The 9573-nt window shown below is 40.0% G+C and overlaps 1 long non-coding RNA gene across 1 annotated transcript; it reads right to left on the bottom strand.

Moving 5' to 3' along the window:
• Positions 1 to 1176: 1176 nt before the first annotated feature.
• Positions 1177 to 4662, bottom strand: LOC115988935. Its single transcript, XR_004091724.1, has 2 exons — positions 4423 to 4662; positions 1177 to 1350 (listed from the first exon to the last, which is right to left on the bottom strand). It is a non-coding gene; the product is annotated as an uncharacterized LOC115988935 (long non-coding RNA).
• Between the last annotated feature and the right edge of the window lie 4911 nt (positions 4663 to 9573).

Below are 9573 nucleotides of genomic sequence, written 5' to 3'. Positions count from 1 at the left end.
CAGGTATCATCTCCACATTAATGCGGCCAGAGAGTTGGTTAGAAGTCATTTAATGCGGAGGTAACAGCTTTTTGAAGATATTTGTTACCCTTCTCCTTTCTTACCCTTTGTCCATCGTCCAACCCTTAGTTGCGATGTAATTTCGAAGAAGGTCTATGATGATATGACACTCTTACTGACTTCGGACCCTTGTTGCCGAGATGACTTTTCTCCTCGGATATTCGTTGGACTTATCTTTTATTATCTCTACTCTTCTCTTTACTCCGTTCCTCTTATAATCTCATTTGGACATCTTCGGATGGTTTAATGTCCTCGGATTTGATCATAAGTCCAATTAGTACCGTCTTAATAATATCTCCAGATTAAATGGCCCTCACAATTATATATACATATATATATATATATAATTTTTTATTTCTTTTCAAGTCAGGATGTTCCTAGTATGCCATAAGGTGGTGCCGCCACTCTTGTATGATTGAATCTCTCTCCTTCTATTTGCTCCTCTCCGTAGCCTTCTTGACTGTCATGAAAATTACAGGTTCAAGTTCGCCTTCAATGCACTGATGCACTCACATGTCGTCCTGAAAAAGCAAATTGTACTACTAGTTGAGAGTGTGGACAAATTACCGAACAATTTAATAAGGCATTTGATTCATTCAGCCAAAAAAAAAAAAGGCGTGCATTTGATTCACTTTGGGAAAGTGCCTCGGGGAATGAGATTATTATTGTGTCCAAAGCAAAGGAACATAATTTGGCTCGTGCCTCCAAATATATTTACCAAAAAGAAGGATACAACATGTGAGAGCATTTATAGTAGTGGGTTTATAATTTTAGTTATTTAGTACCAATGGAAGATATTTTATTTATTTTACTTACATACATGATATAGTAGTGGATTTATTTTAACTTTTAACACAATGAAATAATATAAATATCACAATAAAATATTATAATCACTATAATAAAATAATATATCCCAATCTAAGCTCTGCTACAAGAGTCCCGTGATGAAATTTGTATACACCAATCCATGAAATGTTTTGTGAGTGTAAACATCCGCAGATAATACCAAAATAGCATGTGACTCCTGTCAATTTTTACGTCATACTAGCTATAGCTAGCTGACGTACTTGGGATGACCACAGCAATAATATTCTTTTTTTTTGGTAAACACGGCAATAATATTCGCTTTAAAGGTAAAGCCTTTCAGAGCTTTTTAATACCAACCCCATAAAAAAACGCCTAATGCAACAAAATCAACTCGGTGACCGGCTGACCGCTCAAATAGCATGCCCTTGAGGACTCATCATTAATCAGCTCCATATAGTGCCCATTTGGCTGGAGCCCGATCTGAATACACAAGAATATCTCAAAAAATAAGTAAACATGACAAACTAACTTTTGCCTCTACATAAACCATCTACTCCATAAAAAAGAATCCATGATTCAGTTTAGTTCAGCATCAGCAACATCATCATCATCATTATCAGCAGCAGCATTTGAAAGGTTCGCTACACAGGAGAGATGACACCGTTACCCATATCCATCAATCGTGGCAAAGGGTGTCGGCGTCATTTCTCCTGCATAAGGAACCTTTCTTGTTGAAGAAGTTATCTCTGTAATTTGACAAGTAATGTGGAACCAAAGGTTGGTGTTTTATATCCTTTTGTGTTGCTATATTTGTATCGTACAACGTTTTTTTCTTTGTGTTTAAATGCTGCTTTTGCATGCCTTGTGGGAGTTGTATGTGCCTATCTAATTGCTACATATGAATTGATGTTTACATGAGCTCTGAGTCATGCGCAGGCTAGGTCACCCTTCTTCAGCTTTTGGGGGAAAAAAATAGCCATGCAATATGTTATATGTGTACCCAGTACCCACATAAACCCCCGAAGTTCTGACTCATGCATGTCAATCAAAACGTGACCTTGAAAGGTGGTACCTAGTGCACAAGGCCAAAGCTATTCACATCTATAAAATTTGGAAAAGGTGATTACTTCTCCTATTTTTAGAGAATAATTCGACTTGAGCCTGCAACATACGGTTCTTGATGTCAATTTATATTATTTCTTTAAAATTAATAAAAATAAAATCATAATTGTCAATTTATATGAAATTATCCTTCTCTTTCTTCTCTCTTTACTTAATTTTTAAAATATCCAAATAAAGGGGAGGGGTATGTATTTTCTTTACCCTTACTTAATTTTTAAAATATCCAAATAAGGTGGAGAGATAACTGTTCACCTCTCCTCTCATTTACTCTCCCCTCTTTCCCCTCTACTCCCCTTTTCCCTCTGAACTTCCAAATGTACATTGTGTTTGGTTGGGGTGAATTTAGGGAGGATGAAAAATATAGGAAGGAAAATGCTAAGGAAAACAGTATTTTCCATTGTTTGGCAAGCTGAAGAAAATAGGAAGGAAGGAAAACCCGGGAGATTATTTTCTCTCCTGGGCCCACAAATTCCTTCCTCCCAAATCGGGAGGAAAAGCCTGGAGAGAAAATTCACCCCAACCAAACACAATGTACATTTGGAAGTTTAGAGGGAAAAGGGGAGTAGAGGGGAAAGAGGGGAGAGTAAATGAGAGGAGAGGGGTATGTATTTTCTTTACCCTTACTTAATTTTTAAAATATCCAAATAAGGTGGAGAGATAACTGTTCACCTCTCCTCTCATTTACTCTCCCCTCTTTCCCCTCTACTCCCCTTTTCCCTCTAAACTTCCAAATGTACATTGTGTTTGGTTGGGGTGAATTTAGGGAGGATGAAAAATATAGGAAGGAAAATGCTAAGGAAAACAGTATTTTCCATTGTTTGGCAAGCTGAAGAAAATAGGAAGGAAGGAAAACCCGGGAGATTATTTTCTCTCCTGGGCCCACAAATTCCTTCCTCCCAAATCGGGAGGAAAAGCCTGGAAAGAAAATTCTCTCACAACACTTTTACCATAATGCCCTCACCCACCTACCCTCATTCATGACCTTCTCACTTACCCCACCTGATGACTCTTGCCCACAAATCCTTATCACTTTTTTTCCTCTTCTCATCTTGACTTCACAGCACACCAACGTCCAGTGGTCCAGGTTCTCTTCTCCTTTTTCATTTTTTTCAATGTGATTTATTGTTTCTTGTCCTCATTATATGTACACTATTGTAATTTTTACTTTATAATAATAAAAATAATAATATAAATTTATATATATGATGTGGTAAATTTTATATTATTTAATGAGTACAAATAAATCTATTTCTTACATATTATGTAACAAGGGTATAGTAGTCAATTTATATAAATTACATTTTCCATCCTTCCCTTTTTCTCTCCAATCAAACAAAAGAGTTTTTCACCCTCCCACTTTTCTACCCCTCCAACCAAACACATAAGAAGAAAAACTAAATATTTTCCATCTTCCCACTTTTCCACTCCTCCAACCAAACGGACCCGTAGTGTGACTGTTTCTCTGCACAACTTCTCAAATCTCTCACATTCCTCCTTTCTAGTCCCTACCCATCAAGGCCATTACCCAAATACAATTAAGTTAACATTAAAGTATCTATTAATTTATAGTACTATTTTATATTATAACATTAAAGTACAATATGTGCTTTATAGCCTGCATATGTTTTTAATAATGTGAGAGGCACAACAAAATTATAGGTATTTGGAAAGTTAGGAATCCGTTACTGAAGTTAATTATGTTACTGAAGTCAAGTAATTAGTGAATTGGAGGGAAAAGGCAAAGTTGTCAAGATGACAGCTGTGAGGGAAGAGTTAGTCAAGAAGGAGGAAGTAAGTTAGTTAGTGAGGGTTGTATGTGATAGTATAAAAAGGAATTGTCAAACACTGTACATAATCATCTTAAAAGTAATAACGCTTTTCTATATTCTTTTCCCTGTTGTTCTTCTACTCTCTCTCTCATTCTTCTTCTCTCTTCTCCTTACTCTTTTAGTCTCTTAATTCTAGAGGACCTGTTTCCCTCGGAGAAACTACCAAATTGTTAATATTGATAAGAACTAATGAGTTCCTATCACAAAAAACCCAAAAATTTTACAACATTCCTAAATTAGCTTGCCAACTTACACATGGACCCACCATATCCTTAATTCTTTTCCCTGTTATATAATCGTATAGAACGTTACAAGCTACTTGACATGGTTTTAAAACCTGGACCGGACGGTACGGTCCGACTTGGAACACCTCGAACCGCTCATTTTTGCGGTTCTTTTAGCCTCAAGAACCGGTCTATGAGAAAAAAGCAGGGACCTGAGCGAACCACAGTCAAACCTCACTGTTCTGAGAACCATGATCAGACCGCTTCTCACGGTTCCCTACTTCCTTTTGAATTTGAACCTAAAAAAAAAAAAAAAAAAACACACACACACACACATAGAAAAAGAAAAGAAAATGAAACACAACTGCTGGGAGTACCTTCAGAAACTCTACCACTACCATCTCTAGAGAAACACAACATGTCTTTATGTTTCTTCTTCTTCTCTCTTCAAAGTACATCATGCAGCTCCCTCTCTTCAGAAACTCTTCTCTTGGGTGAATCAAACTTTAAATTCCGACTTTGTTCTCCGCTAGTAATGTGTGTGTGACAGGGTGAGAGTATGAGAGAAAGAGAATGAGAAAGAGAGAGCTAGAGATGAAGAAAGAAAAATAAAAGCAGAGAGGACACACTGTGTGGATCGTGGAGGAAGAGTTTGAGAAAAATAAAAACAAGATGAGAGGAGTGGGTCAGTGGGGATGGGGATACGTGTGTGGAGGAGAAAAAACAAGAGAAAAAAGAAAAGAAAAGGAAAAGAAACGTATGGATGCAAGGAAAGAAAGTAAAAATAATAAAAAGAATAAAAAATCACAATTAAATGTTATTATAATATTTTTCACAATATTTCACAATAAATTTTAAGTAACAAATTGTTATTAGTTAATGTGGGTCCGAGACTTCTGCAGTCCGGCCCAAACTCTATCTGGGCCCAGGGCCCGTGCCGAGGAGGTACCTTGCCGAAGACAAATGCTCAGTGGCCGAGGTAGCAAGGGGAACGGCTGAGAACTTACCCTATCCTCGGCATTCCATAGCTTCAACAGGAAGACCAACACCTTGGTGTAGGCAATCCCCAAACAGCCCCCTCAAAGGGATGTGAACGGAATGAGGCCCATAGGGAAGCAGGGTGTGAACTCGGACCAGGGAAAGTGCGGCCGACCCCCTTCAGTAAATGCACCTGCCAATTCCCAGAGCTGGTTAATGAGAAAAGACGTTTGGGCGGTGCGAACGTCGGTCCATGAAACTAATAGAAAGTTAGACAGGACAGCTGATGGGATGGATATAGAAACAAGCTCCTGCCTGACCTACAAGTGGAGGGTCAGGATCAGCCAAGACGGACTATATAATAAAAAGGAAGGTGCGCCAAGAGGGGGGGTTGGGAAAAATGGCCAGAAACCTGAGCCTCCCAGCCCACCTCCAGGAGAAAGACTCCAGGGGTGTAGGAAAACTTAAACTGGTACGAACACCGTGAAAAACCCACCGCCTATCAACCAAGGCCTAGCCTTCCAAACCCACGCTCTACAAATGATATTGTTAGGGGCCTTTTCACGTGCGAACCCGACACTGTTACGGTCCGCCACGAAACGCGTCCTTACAATTGGCGCCGTCTGTGGGAAGGGCTTGTGTGTTGGTATAGGAAGTGGGTCGATAGAGTTTCTCCGATATGTCTAGCCGTTGGTTATAGAGTTCTAAGTATAAAGTTCTGTTAGGAACTACGTTTCTTGATTAGGGGCTTGGTTGAGGAGCCAACTCCCTTAAAGCCAAGGTCCCCTGTAAAGAGTAAACTAGGTACCTTGCAACGTTAACCGTATGGATAAACTCTAGGGGCTTGGCTGAGGAGCTAACTCCCCTAAAGCCAAGATCCCGCACAAGGAGAAAACTAGTTTTTGGACAGAACCAAGGCATTGCATGGTCCTCGGACCCAAGCCTCAGGGGAAACCAACTACCTGGATGTAATGAAAACTAGGTTTTGGACAGAACCAAGGCATTGCATGGTCCTCGGACCCAAGCCTCAGGGGAAACCAACTACCTGGATGTGGAAAACTAGGTTTTGGACAGAACCAAGGCATTGCATGGTCCTCGGACCCAAGCCTCAGGGGAAACCAACTACCTGGATGTAATGAAAACTAGGTTTTGGACAGAATCAAGGCATTGCATGGTCCTCGGACCCAAGCCTCAGGGGAAACCAACTACCCTGGATGTAATGAAAACTAGGTTTTGGACAGAACCAAGGCATTGCATGGTCCTCGGACCCAAGCCTCAGGGGAAACCAACTACTGGATGTAATGAAAACTGGATGTATGAAAACCTAGGTTTTGGGACAGAACCAATGCATGGTCCTCGGACCCAAGCCTCAGGGGAAACCAACTACCTGGATGTAATGAAAACTAGGTTTTGGACAGAACCAAGGCATTGCATGGTCCTCGGACCCAAGCCTCAGGGGAAACCAACTACCTGAATGTGGAAAACTAGGTTTTGGACAGAACCAAGGCATTGCATAGTCCATCGGACTCAAGCCTATGGGGAAACCAACTACTTGAATGAAGGAAACCAGGCATTAAGCAGGTTTTAGCTATTATGCGTAACGTCAAAAAAGGTGCTTATATCTTCGTGAGACGAAGGTTAGGAGTAAATCTAAGGCCTCTGTGGGTGCAAGTAAATTAGGGTTCGGGGAACATGATGATAACTGTATTACATACATAGCTATCTGTACATAGTAAAATAAATCAGCGCAGAGTTCGTAGGCAAATAGTGCGCATCAACGAGGGCGGTTAACAACGTAATCCGAGGGAACTTACATAAAAAGAGAATTACGCTTCGGATGGGCTATATGTGCTTGAGATAGACTTGAATTTGGGCGGAAGTTCGGATGAACCCTGGATACACGCACTAAAACTCTTAAGTATAGAACTGGAGAGACGGATCCATCTCCAAAAAATCTTTTATACTTTCTAGGGTAAACAGCACCCCCTTTTTCCCGCCCAAAGAGGCCAGGAGATCACCGCCGTTCGATTCCCATCACACCGTTGAACGTGGGAAGCACCAAGCCGCCCGTATTTAATGAGGCCACGTTTCGCCTTCCAACGGCTCTAGGAACGTGTCTTGGGCAGGTGAAAAACCTCGGGAATCGCTAGATGACAAGGATTGATGGGCATTGGCAGATCCATGATGTCATCAAAACCCTCCTATCCGTCCGAGGGGACGGATAACAGGATTTTGAGGGGCTATTGTGGGTCCGAGAGTTCTGCAGTCCGGCCCAAACTCTATCTGGGCCCAGGGCCCGTGCCGAGGAGGTACCTTGCCGAAGACAAATGCTCAGTGGCCGAGGTAGCAAGGGGAACGGCTGAGAACTTACCCTGTCCTCGGCATTCCATAGCTTCAACAAGAAGACCAACACCTTGGTGTAGGCAATCCCCAAATAGCCCCCTCAAAGGGATGTGAACGGAATGAGGCCCATAGGGAAGCAGGGTGTGAACTCGGACCAGGGAAAGTGCGGCCGACCCCCTTCAGTAAATGCACCTGCCAATACCCAGAGCTGGTTAATGAGAAAAGACGTTTGGGCGGTGCGAACGTCGGTCCATGCAACTAATAGAAAGTTAGACAGGACAGCTGATGGGATGGATACAGAAATAAGCTCCTGCCTGACCTACAAGTGGAGGGTCAGGATCAGTCAAGACGGACTATATAATAAAAAGGAAGGTGCGCCAAGAGGGGGGGTTGGGAAAAATGGCCAGAAACCTGAGCCTCCCAGCCCACCTCCAGGAGAAAGACTCCAGGGGTGTAGGAAAACTTAAACTGGTACGAACACCGTGAAAAACCCACCGCCTATCAACCAAGGCCTAGCCTTCCAAACCCACGCTCTACAAATGATATTGTTAGGGGCCTTTTCACGTGCGAACCCGACACTGTTACGGTCCGCCACGAAACGCGTCCTTACAGTTAATATTGGTGAGTAAAAAAATAATTTCAATGTTGGGTTTAAATTAGAACTAGTAACAACTTTTTACATAAATTTTATTGTGAAAGTATTGTTAAAAATGTTGTAGACTTCTTCGCTGCTTTTGGAGACTTCTTCTTTGCTGCTGCGTGCTTTAGTGTCAATTACTAATATATAATGCTTGCTTGCTGTCAAGCACTTCCTTCTTGGGTTTTGTTATTTATTTAACTTTTAACAATTTTTAAATGCATGGACATTTCCAGATCTAGATTTTGATTTTTTTTTTTAATTCATAATAAATGGTGAACAGTGACTATTCAAATGGGCTTGGGAAAAAAAAAAGATCGGCAGTCAAATGGGCTTGGCCATGAGCAAATAAACTAATTTGTTCCTTAACTATTTCATTGGGTTTCATAAAATAAAAATTATTGGGTACTAAAGTGTGCCTTGTCATGACTTAAAAATAATTTAGAAACTCAATAGCTATTTATGTTTTTTTAGAATTTAATAATTCTTATTTGTATTATGAAAGTTATGTTATAAAAAGTACTACTATCTATATTTGTTTTGGATTATTTTAGTTAAATTTTCAATTTTTATTTCTTTAATATATTTATTTATAATTTAAATAATTATTAAATTAATTATGACGTAATCACAGTTCGATCTCGGTTTGACCCCGGTTTAAACTTAAAAATCTTGAACCTTTCCCTTTTACGGTTCATTGAATGGTCCGAGTTTCAAAACCATTGTATGTACAAGAGGGCATTTCAGGGTAATTAACCCTGATTTTCAAACATTATAATTAGTAGGCCATGTCTTCAAACTATATTTTTTACTAGCATCTCGAGTCTAAGAGACTCTATTAGGGCCTATAAATCGAGTTTTTGAAACTCGATTTATATGGGTTGATCACGTCTGATATGGTATTTTTTTTCCACGTGGCGTCTACATGGAAGACACAAAAACAGCAAAAATGCAGAAAGAAAGAAAAAAAGAAAGAAAGAGAGAGAGAAGAAGAAGAAGAAGAAGAAGAAGAAGAGGAAGAAGAAATGGAGATGCAAGCTCAACTGTCGACCCACGCTGACCCAAGCCGCACTGCCTAGGGTCGCGCGGCCTTCTATCTGATCTGGGTCTCTAGATCTTTCTCTCTCTGATCTGATTATGCTGAGATTGTTGTGTCTCTGATCTGATTGTGCTGGATTGTTGCGTTTCTTGGATTTCTTAATTTATTTGTATTTTTTTGATATTTCTGGGAATAGCTGAGAGACTTGAGACTTAAATTTTTTTTTTTTTTTGGTTTATAAATTAAGTCTTAGAGACTCGATTTTCAAGTAGATGTCACGTGGAAAAAAATACCACATCAGACGTGATCAACCTATGGAAATTGAGTCTTTGAGACTCGAGATGCTAGTAAAAAATATAGTTTGAAAATGTGGCATACTAATTATAATGTTTGAAAATCAAGGTTAATTTCTCATTTTGGCCGTACAAGAGCAATGATCGTTTAAAGGTTTGGAACATGTAGTGCTTGCTTATGTACATGCATGCACGCATATTGTGCATAACGGTAAGTTTATTTCCAGCAAATAAACTT

Source organism: Quercus lobata, chromosome 1, assembly GCF_001633185.2.
Source record: "Quercus lobata isolate SW786 chromosome 1, ValleyOak3.0 Primary Assembly, whole genome shotgun sequence".
Taxonomy (NCBI): domain Eukaryota; kingdom Viridiplantae; phylum Streptophyta; class Magnoliopsida; order Fagales; family Fagaceae; genus Quercus; species Quercus lobata.
The sequence above is the reverse complement of the archived record's forward strand: the minus strand, read 5'-3'. Positions and strand labels throughout refer to the sequence as shown.